Source organism: Pteropus medius, unplaced genomic scaffold, assembly GCF_902729225.1.
Source record: "Pteropus medius unplaced genomic scaffold, Ma_sr-lr_union100, whole genome shotgun sequence".
NCBI classification, from domain to species: Eukaryota; Metazoa; Chordata; class Mammalia; order Chiroptera; family Pteropodidae; genus Pteropus; species Pteropus medius.
In genome coordinates, this window is record NW_024342647.1 from 5,806,167 (window position 1) to 5,817,202 (window position 11,036).

Consider the following 11,036-nt stretch of genomic DNA (forward strand, 5'->3'; position numbering starts at 1 on the left):
TGAAGGCAAAAGATCACACTGTTTCCATATTCACAAATCCGGCTGTTTGACAGGTAGCGTAATAGAACAGAGAGGCCACAAATTCTGGATGTGCATAGACCTGGGCTCAAATCTCTCCTTTACTCTTAACTGTGTGATGGCAGGAATTCACTTCACCTTTCTAAGCCTCCATCTTATCACTTGTAAAATGGTATGTCTCAGAAATTTGTGGTAATTAAATGAGATAATGCAAGTAGCACACACTGTAAGTCGTGGCAGAAAATTCCCTGACTCTTGTCATGATAAGCTGAGGGAGAAAGCTAGTTCGGGAAGGCAGGTGGAGGATGGAGGCATTTTGTTCGGTGATGCACCTCTTCTTTTATGTCAGCATCATGTGTCAGGCACTGGTAGTACAGAGATGAATAAAACATAGCCTCTGACCTCTAGGAATTCATCATCTAGATGAAAAGACGTCTAGTGTGATAACGACCTCATACAAGTACAAGAAAGCCAGCACTTCCACTTCTAGAACATGCCATAGAGAGATATGGGTGCTCGTGGAAGCATGTTAAGAGATGACCATTGAAATTCTGGCTATAAATTTTAAAATCAGGGGGAAAAAATGAAATGTCCATCAGTAGGAGAGCAAATAAATTATAGCAGATGAATAATGAATCAATAACATGTAGTCTCATTAAGAGTGGGTGAAAAATGCAGTTATCGAATTATATATACAGTTAGGTACTTTTGCTTAGATTTTAAAACACACAGAAAATATTTTGTATTTTTCATGGATGTGTTCATTCGTGTGTATAAAAGTATTTTTTTAAATAAACTAGAAGGATCCACATCAAATTCATGAACCTGGCTGATTCTGGGGAAAGGAGGAAGAAAACGTGTGTAGAGATGAGGGTCAAGGGAACAACAATTTCATCCCTAATGCTTCACTCATGTTTAAAAGGACTAGCAACAAATACAACAAATCAATGTGGATAATAATGTACGTAACATTATTCTTAATCCCTTTCTGTATTTTTTTAAGTTTCTCACGATAAATGTAATAGAAGTATAGCAAAGTGTTGGACAAAGAATGATGCAAGTGTCCTTCCTTCAGTTAGCCCAAGTTGACCTTAGAGTAAATGTTAGAAGGCCATGGGTAGATGGTGAGGTCAAGGCTGGCAGGAGTTAGCCAGTGGTGGTAGAAGACCATGAAGCATGTTGGTTCATCACATTGACACTACCAGGGAGTCTGCGTGAAACTTTGTTTGAAGAAAAGACCTAGTTTTCACTCCTGGAGTCACCACTTTTAATATAACATCATCATAAATGGAATCACACATCAACTCTGAAATGTATTGCTTTCTCTCATAAATCCAGTTCTTCACACTCATTAGTAGACAACATGCGGACTTTAAAAATTCTATATGATTTAAACTTTATTTCAGCCAATAATTTAAATAGACCTTTTAGGAACATCTCGGTCTCTCTAAGAGAAAAGGTTCAATCTCTAAAATGATGGTTTCTTGTCTGTCATCCCCAATTCCAATACAAGATGGTGCCTGGGCATGGTTTATACAGTCTTATGATGGAAGGAAAATACTGGGGCCCTAAGGCCAAAATTCAGTTGAATATTGGAGTCAGAAGTGACACCCTTTGTCTGGCTAATTGCGTACTGACCTGCTAGTCCTTCAACTGAAGTTTGCGACAGATGAAGCTTGAATTCTGCTGTTTCTCTCATTCTCTCTCTGCTTGGGACAAGTCCAGGTGCTCCCTGGCTAACTCAGAACCACTACCTCTAGACCTTTTTGAGGCCTGGTTGTGAATTCATTCAGGCTACGATCATGTGGTTTGTTGTCTCTGCAGCCATCTCTATAGACCGCCTTGGTCCTACTATGATGGACCTTCTAACCAGTGCTCTTCCCCAAAGCACACAGGAACTGAGGGAAGCTTGAGAGGGCTAAACCTCTAAGCCTCCCTCAGCCTCATAGATACTACACTGCCAAGTTTATTTTGAGATGGCTGCTCTGACATTAATACAATATTTTGTGAAGTGGCTCTGCCTGGCAGTTCCCCAAGCAGGAAGAAGCTAAATGTTTCTTTCATTTATCTAAAGTACTTCCCTTTTCTTCATTAACTTCCCATCACAAGATGGTTCAATCTCCTCTCTTCTCTCTCAAGCTTCTCCTTTCCATAAAATTCTAGGCTGCTGAAATGGTTAATTTTACGTGTCAATTTGGATAGACCAAGGTACCCAGATATTTGCTCAAACATGTCTGGTGGTTGCCGTGAAGGTATTTTTTAGATGAGATTAACATTTAAATCAGTAGACTCTGAGTAAAGCAGATTGCCCTCCATAATGTGGGTGGGCCTCATCCAATCTGTTGAAGGTCTTAAGGAAAAGAATCCCTCAAAAAAGAGGGCTCTCTGCCAGCAGACTGCCTTTAGACTCAAGTTGTAGCATTAACTTTTCCTTGGGTCTCTAGCCTGCTGGTCATCTTTTCCTTCTTATAAGGCCCAGTTTGCAAGGCTATGGTCTTACTATAGTCTTACTGAGGAAGCCTAGTACTTGTCCTCTGGGACAATAAACTTGAAGGAGGTAGGAGGCTGCAAGGAAACCAGGGCTAAAGGGAAAGATTTAAATTTGTTATTAAAAACTTGCATCACCATTACCCTGTGTGGTCTTGGATGAGTCTTTTCACATCTCTGAGCTTCTAGGTGTCTCACAAAGTTGCTCAACTAATCAAGATATTATTATCTTTAGTAGTAATAGTCATTCTTGGAGATTCTACCATGCCCTAGACACAATGCAAAGGTCAGTGGAGATTGCGAGTGTGGAATTTCAGGATTTGTGGGCGTGGGGCTGGATGATAAGTCAGAGTTCGGGGCCACAGATGGGATCGTATGAGGTGGATGTGAGCAAGTTAAGTTCAAGATGGCCAGATTGTGTGTAGGTTATAAGATCCAGGGGGACGGTAGAGTTGAGACGAGCATGTGGTCAGGTATGATGGGACTAATGATTTGGGGGCAGTGGGTTGACGAGAGAGAGAGAGTAACGACAGCTACTTCTTCCCATATCTCTTGTTCTCAGTGATGTGATACTAGTAAGTTTTTCTTTGATTCAGAAAAAAAAAAAAAGTTCAAAGGGAGCCAGCTTTAATGTCTGCCCTGCCAGGTAAGGAGTGAACATTCTAGCAATTTCACCCATGGAGTCCGAGGACGATGGGAAATTCCCCTGGAAGCCCAGAATAAACTGAGGCCAAATTCTGGGCTTTTTCTGAGCAAACATTTTGAGAGAAACTGAAGTGATGATGATGTGGAAGAGCCACTGGGGCTGTCCCCTCGCACAGACACAAGGCTGATGAAAACACAGGGATTAGTACAGATGAATCATTGCCAGGCCTCTCCCTGAGAGCATTTGCTAGTGGCAACCTAATAAATACCAGCTCTCTGAAAGCGCTGACAAGTCACCACTGGGCCTGGGAGTTAGAGAGATGGCTTCCGAACTTGGTGGGAGGAGAAAGCGAGGAGTGGAGACCTGGGGGCGTATCCCCCTTCCAGAATTCATGTTCTTCCTTTTGGTGAGATAATGTCCTACTCTTTCAGAAGTGTGGGTGATTCTAGAATCTAGATGAATAGCGCCCACAATCCTGACCTTCCGCGCCTCCTGTGTGGGTGGGAATTCACTTCCCCCTATGACTCCTGCCCTTGACAGCCAGGAGCAGGACGCTCTGTCTACTGGGAAGCTTGGGAGGCTGCCTTGCTTTAGGTTATTGACAGTAAGGACAGCCTAAAGGTCTCTGGAGCACCGCCTCAGACAGAATCTAGGGTGAACAGAGCTGTAAGATGCAATATTCCATCAGTGACTTGACCAGGGTGGTGAATAAACAGACCTACACGTATGATAAAATGTACAGAGCTAAGTACATCCATACACACGTACATACACATACGGCAAAATGAGATGAGAACTCATTTTGGTGAAATCTAAACATCGGTGGATTCTCAGTCTTAACATCTGGTCTCAACATCCTATCACACTACAGTTATGCAAAATATGACCATTGGGGGAAACTGAGTAAAGGGTACACAGAATCCTTTGGTGTTACTTGTTTTTTTTAAAAAACAGGTTTTTTGAGATATGATTCACATACATACAATTCACTCACGTAAAGTGTACAATTCAATGGCCTTTAGTCTATTCAGAGTTGCATATCAATCACCACAATTTTAAAACATTTTAATTATTTCAAAAGAGAAACCCCCCCCATCTTTTACCTGTAACTCCCAAATTTCCCCATGCCCCGAGCCCTGGGCAACATTAATCTTCTTTCTGTCTATAAATTTGCTTGTTTGGGAAATTTCATATAAATGAAATCACACAATAGGTGTCCTTTGTGACTAGTTTCTTTCACTTAGCATTTATTGTAGCATATATATCGATATTTCACTTCTTTTTATTGATGAATAGTGTTCCATTTATGGATATACCATGTTTTGTTTATGTATTTGTTAGTTAATGGATATTCAGGTTGTTTTCACTTTTTTGGCTATTATGGACAATACTACTATGAACATTCATGAGCAGGTTTTTTTGTGGGGACGTATAGTAATGAACATTCATGAGCAGGTTTTTTTGTGGGGACGTATGTCTTCAATTCTCTTGTGTGTATACCTAGGAATGGAATTGCTGAATCATGTGGTAACTCCATGTTTAAGCTTTTGACAAACTGCCAGACCGTTTTCCAAAAACATCTGCTTCATTTTGCCCACCCGCCAGCAGTGTGTGGGGGTTCCATCTTTTCCATATCCTCACCAAAATGTATTAGCTCTCTTTTTTTTTTATTACAACCATCCCAGTGGACATAAAGTGATATCTCGTCGTGGTTTTAATTTGCGTTTCTCTGATGGCTATGGAGGCTGAGCATCTTTTCATGTACTTATTGGCCATGTGCATATATTTTCTTTGGAGAAATGTCTGTTTGAATCCTTCGCCCACTTTTAACTGCAATATTCATCTTTTTATTTTTGATCTCTGTAGTATGTCTTACAATTGTAGATGACTCTATAATTATCTCCATATGAATTTCATTTTTTAAAAAAAGGACATTGGGGAAAAACTAAAACTTCAGAGGAAAAAAATGAAGCAGTATTTCTCCAAAGAGGATATATAGAGGGCAACACAACGCATGAAAAGATGTTCAATAACATTAGCCATTAAGGAAAAGCAAATTAAAACACAATGAGATATAACTACACTCCTATCAAAATGGCTAAAATAAAAATTAGCGACAAAACCAAATGTTGGTGAGAATGCAGAGAAACTGGGTCACTCATATATTGCTGGCTGGGGTTGTAAAATAGTACAGCCACTCTGAAAAACAGTCTGGCAGTTTCTTACAAAAATAAACATGCAACCACCAGACAACCAGCAATGGTACTCTTGGGCATTTATCCCAGAGAAATAAAGATTCCTGTTCATATAAAAACCTGTATATGATGGTTTCTAAAAGCATTATTAGTAAGAGCCCCCACGTGGAAGTAACCCATATGTCCTTCCATAGCTGAATGATCACAGAAAACTGCAGCAGGTCCACACCATGAAATGCTGTCAGCAACAAAAAGGAATATTGATACACTGAACGATTTGCCTGCAACTCCAGAGAATCAAACTGAGGGGGAAAAAAAAATCAAAAGGTTACATACTATATGATTTCATGTATGGAACCCTTTTAAAATGACAAAATTATAGAAATAGAGAGCAGATGAGTGGTTGCCAGAAGTCAGGGATGGGTGGGGTGCAGGAGAGGGGGTGGGTGTGATGATATGAGGCCAACACCAGGGAGAGATCTGTAGAAACGATCTGTACCTCGACTGTCTCAGTGTCGGCATCCTCGTGGTGACTTAGTACCATACTTTTGCAAGACGTTACCAATGGGGCCATATACCAGATCTCTTGGATCCCCCTATAGCATTTCTTACAATAATGAATCTGCCATTATCTCATAATAAAGTTTAATTTTAAAAAAGAAAAAGGCAGTGCCTTCATGGATGTACTTATGGCTATACCAATTATTAATTGTATGATTTGGGACAGATTGTCAGTTTTCCGCCTGTAAAATAGGGATAATATCCACTCGTATGACTGTGGTAATGGTCAAATGAAAATACAAGTGAAAAGACCCACAATTAACAAAGCAATTACTACTGCAACTATTACTAGAGTATTCTCTGTCCTTAATATACACCTCTTAGTAAATGCCACAGAGACAGTAATGTTCACTCGCCATTAGTTGACTTCTCCCTTGCTAATGTAGCCTCTTTGAGAAAGGTGACAGGACAGGCTTGGTAGGTGGTTGCTAATACGAAAGCTGTGAGGGGCTCAAGATTGAAAGGAAGTCGGACAAGAACGCGGCACTCCCCGAGGCCTCTCAGACAGAAGGCGCAGGACACGGGCCATGCTGGAATCAGGTCATGAGTTTTACTGACTTTTGGTACCTGGGAGTTGGGACTTTTGACCTACCTGCCTGAGTAGAAATGTAGTCTAACCTTGTGTCCCTTCTCAAGGCTACTTCTCCTCCCTGCCTGCCAAACAGGAATAATCACAGCTGTCTTACAAAGCTGGTACGAGGGCCACTTCAGTGTTTCCCGAACTCCAGTCATTCCCATACCAGCATCCTCATTTCTACCAAATTCGTTTAACACCAAAAATGTCATTTATTTACAATTTTTTTCATTAAATCAATACTCTTCTTTCCTTAAATAACCTTATTTGTTAAAAGAAACAAAAGCAGATACGCATATTCATTCACATTTTGATATCTTTGCAAACGGCACGCTTCTTGCAATCAATGGTGTATTACAGTTTGATGAGTAAATTATTTTTCTTTGTTAATGGAATATATAATGACATTTTATAATAAGAAACATTTTAGGTTCTATTAAATATGAAATGCCACTTCTTTGAGTAGAAAACCAGGTTGCTTATTAAAAACAGAAGAAAACATTTAAACAAATATATTTCATTAAATTACATTTTATTTAAATTTCCGACATAATTAAATTTCAGCTAGTGTGCTGCCTGCAAACATGTTCGCCTGAAGTCTGTGCCTAATCTATTAAAAAAATAAAGAAATTTAGTGAGCAAAGGTTAGCAAAGACTTACACGCACTAAGTGGGTAGGATCTTCATGATGCAGTATAGCATCTCATTCTGTTAGTTAACAGCCATACTACGCAGCACCTAAAACTATCTGCATTAGCAGCAAGCGTCTGCCTTTCAAAGGCACTGGGGACGAAACAATGCTACCCCAGCAGACATCTGGGAATTTGAGGCGATACGCTTGCCTTTCCTAGGGGAATGAAGTACAGTGTAGTGGTTCCACACTGAGATATTATGTAGCAGTTAGAAACATCAACTAGAAATACACCCATCACATAAATAGAGTCTTCAAATGTTGAGTGAAGAAATAAGAAACTGAATGAGATGTATATCACAGATGTATATCATACAAGGACATTAAAAGCTTACACATTCACCATAAACACTGCACATTTTCAAAAATATTCACATGTCTTTAGGAGAGGGTAGAAGGAGGGTGGACCAAAGGCGCAGGGAAGAAAAATAATATTATAAAATAAAAATTTTAAAAAGAGAGGCTGTTTGGACCGATGATGGTACTGCACCCTGAGAGTATTTGAGTAACTCAACTATCTGCATAAAAAATATGAAAATAAATATAAAGCATATAAATGTATACAGTAGGTACTCAATGACGAACAAAGGCTGTCTGGAGTGTATTCAAGAATTCCAAGTGGTGGTGAATTTCCAGTGACTGTCCCTAGGTAGGTGTCACACATCCCCTTAGCTTAGCAGTCCCCTGGATCAGTCCTGGTGCCCCAACCCCTACTCACACACACACAACCCAGACACCTCTAGTTCAGGATAACCCAGCACCAATAATCATCCCTACCCAACACCATGGGGCGTCTGAAGCCCAGCTGACTCCTCTAAAACAATGCTCACAGACCGTAAGAGTTGATCCAGGTAGATGCTGCTTAGGGCCTGAGTTTCGCCATCCCATTGTACAGATAGGAAACTGAGGCCAGAGAGGGGCAGAAACTTGATGGAGTCACACAATGAGTAAGAGGCAGTTCCATAACCAGAACCAGGTTGCTTTCCTTTCACATGTGCATACATCCTCCCCTCCCCACACACGGTTGGCAATGCCCTTTACCTGACCTACCCATATAAACCAGTGGCAAGGCCACTGAGATAGACTTTCCATCCTTGAAGGGGCAAATATTTGTGTCTGGGGTGCTGCTCACCAGCCACTGGGAGACAGAGACATTAGGAGGTCAGGAAATTAGTACGAGGGCAATGAGTACCCTAGCAGATGTGACAGAAGTGATAACGGCCAATGGTGTCATTTCTAAATGCCATCATCACTGAAGATGATCTAGTCCCTGGAAAATATGCTGTCTATCATCTTTTCTCCAGAGAGAGGGTAGGTGGTAGATGTATTAAAAGTGGTAGCAGGGGCATAAGCCATATTATGAGAATTGTTTCATGTTCCTAAAGTATATACTATTATCTCCTTTTTACAGATACTCAGAGACTCAGAAAGCCTAAGTAACTTGCCAAGATTCAAAAAGGTAGTAAGGGGCTGAAAAGGGATTTCAACAGAGCGTGTCTGTCACCAAGTCCTTAACCCCCACTCCCCAACCCCACACTGTGTCCTTATACACCAAGAAAATAAGAGGTTTAGGGAAGAGAGAGCTACGGTTTGAAAGGAGGTGAATCCAGGAGGATTTCACGTGCCTCCATCACCTGACATAGATCTTAAAGGAAGGATATGATTTCCACAGGTGGGTGGGAGGAGGGCGTTTCAGGTGAGGAGAATGTATAGCAAAGGTATCCGGCTAGGAAAGCACAGCACATGCTCGGTGTGCCAAGTGGGTGGCTGGGTGAGAACCTTGGGCATGTGAAGTGGAACAGAGATAGGTCAGGGTGAAGGATGGCTCTGTACAGAGGGAGAGAAGTGCCAGTCATCAGGTCAAGGGGTTTACAGGCATCCCAGTGGGCACTGCAGAGTTCATGGAAGAATTTTAAGGTGGGACTTGGCTAGAGAATTTTCCCTATCCTCCCCAGAGCCTCTGTGGCTGAAAGAAGAAGGTGGGAGAGGGGTCAACAATACAGGTTTGGGGCCAAACTGACTTGGGTTTGAATTCTAACCCGCCATAAATTAGCTGGAACCTTGGGCTAGAGGCTGATCCTCTTAGATAACACTTAGAACAGGCTGAGAACCTAGGAAATACTCAATTTGAGTTAAAGCTGATGATGGTAAAGAAGATGACCATGACAACACAGAAGGCAGAAGAGGGATGAGGAGGAGGAGAATTTGTGGTACTATAGACAGGAGGATGGCTCCATGAGTCAGGACTTACCGAAGAATAAGGAGTCACTAAGTCTAACCAGCAAGTAGGATTCTGAGAAAAGGTCTGGAGACATGGCCAGGGATTTCTCCATGGCCAAGACGTCTGTCTTTTGCTTTGTCTGTTCTCTAATCATTCCTGGTACCTTGCTGGGTCTATTTAAAAATTAAACAAAACAAACAAAAAATAAACATGTATCAAATAAGCCCATGCGCTAATCGCCATGCTAGGCACTAGAGGCCCTGAAATGAATAAGGTCCCATCCCTGCTTTCAAGTTTACAGTCTAGTGGGTGGAGGTGGGGAGGGGCACAGACATAAGCAGTGACCTAAAGCAGAAAAGCCCACCAACCTGAGCACTAGGTTGAGCTTCAAGTGAAGAGATGAGTGTTAGGGATTGGGGTTGGAAGGAGCTGGGAAGGAGGTGGCCGAGTGGATGGGATGAGAGCCCTTCTGACTAGTAGCATCTAGGAAGAGAGAGCAGAAGCTTTGACTCGCTGAACCTGAGAAAAGACTAGAACATCAAGTCTGAAAAGAATAGAACTGGACAGCTCCAGAGTTCTAGGTGGCAGGAAATAGCCAGTAGTTTTCGCCATGCCTTAGAATGAATATACTGCAACTGTTTTTCCATCTTTGTCTCTTTTGCTCAGGATTCAGACTCCTGAAGGTCCATTCTTTGGTTTCATGAAGGCAGACATCAGGAACTTCCATCGTGGGAGCAGGTTCACTTCCAGAAAGGAAATTCAGTCAGCGTTGCCAAACATGCGAAAAAGATAGATTACCAAAAAGAAATAAATATCAAATATAGTTCGAGCAGATACAGCTAGTGTACCACCCAATCTCCTCTGATTTGGTTCAAAGAGGCAAAGTGCCCAATTTAAAATCCTTCTCCCTCTCCCCAGACATCATCGTAATGAGGAGTAGATCCTAGAGTGAGATCCAGTTCTGGCCAATGAGATTCAGGCAGAATCCAATGAGTGGAGCTCCTGGGAAAACATTTTGAAAGGAAATGCCCCTTTTGGTGGTTGGTCCTTCCTTTCTTAGTCGTAATGCCTGAAGGAGAAGCAGCCCTTCTATGACCTGAAACTGAAAGCAATCTTCGAGGGCTGGAGATAGAAGGGTAGAAGGAAGGGGCCTGGGTCTTCAATGGCTTTGTAAAACTATTTCATAGGGGAGACAGATTGAAATCAAGTAGTCAGACCCACATTACGATTAGTTTGTGATAGGGGGGTTGGGGAAGGGTAGGCTCCTTTCTTTGGGGTTCATTCAGCTCTCAAATGACTATATGCAGGAAACCTCTCCTGACCCCCAGAATAAATCAGGATTTGCCCATTTTATAGGTTCGTGGCTCACTAGTCTTTTCCCCATGGGCAGTTACCACAATTATTGGTGCCATTGTTTACATAATACCTGTGTCCATTATCAGACTCTGAGCTTTGCAAGGCTCCAGTAGATGTCTATATATCTATATCTATGTCTATATCTACATCTGCATCTACATCTATACCTATATCTATCTATACCTATGGATGTCCAGATCCATATCGACATATCTAGCTAGCTAGCTAGCTAGCTAGCTACTTAAACCCACTGTATCCCCAGTGTCCAGCACAGTGCCTTGCATAACA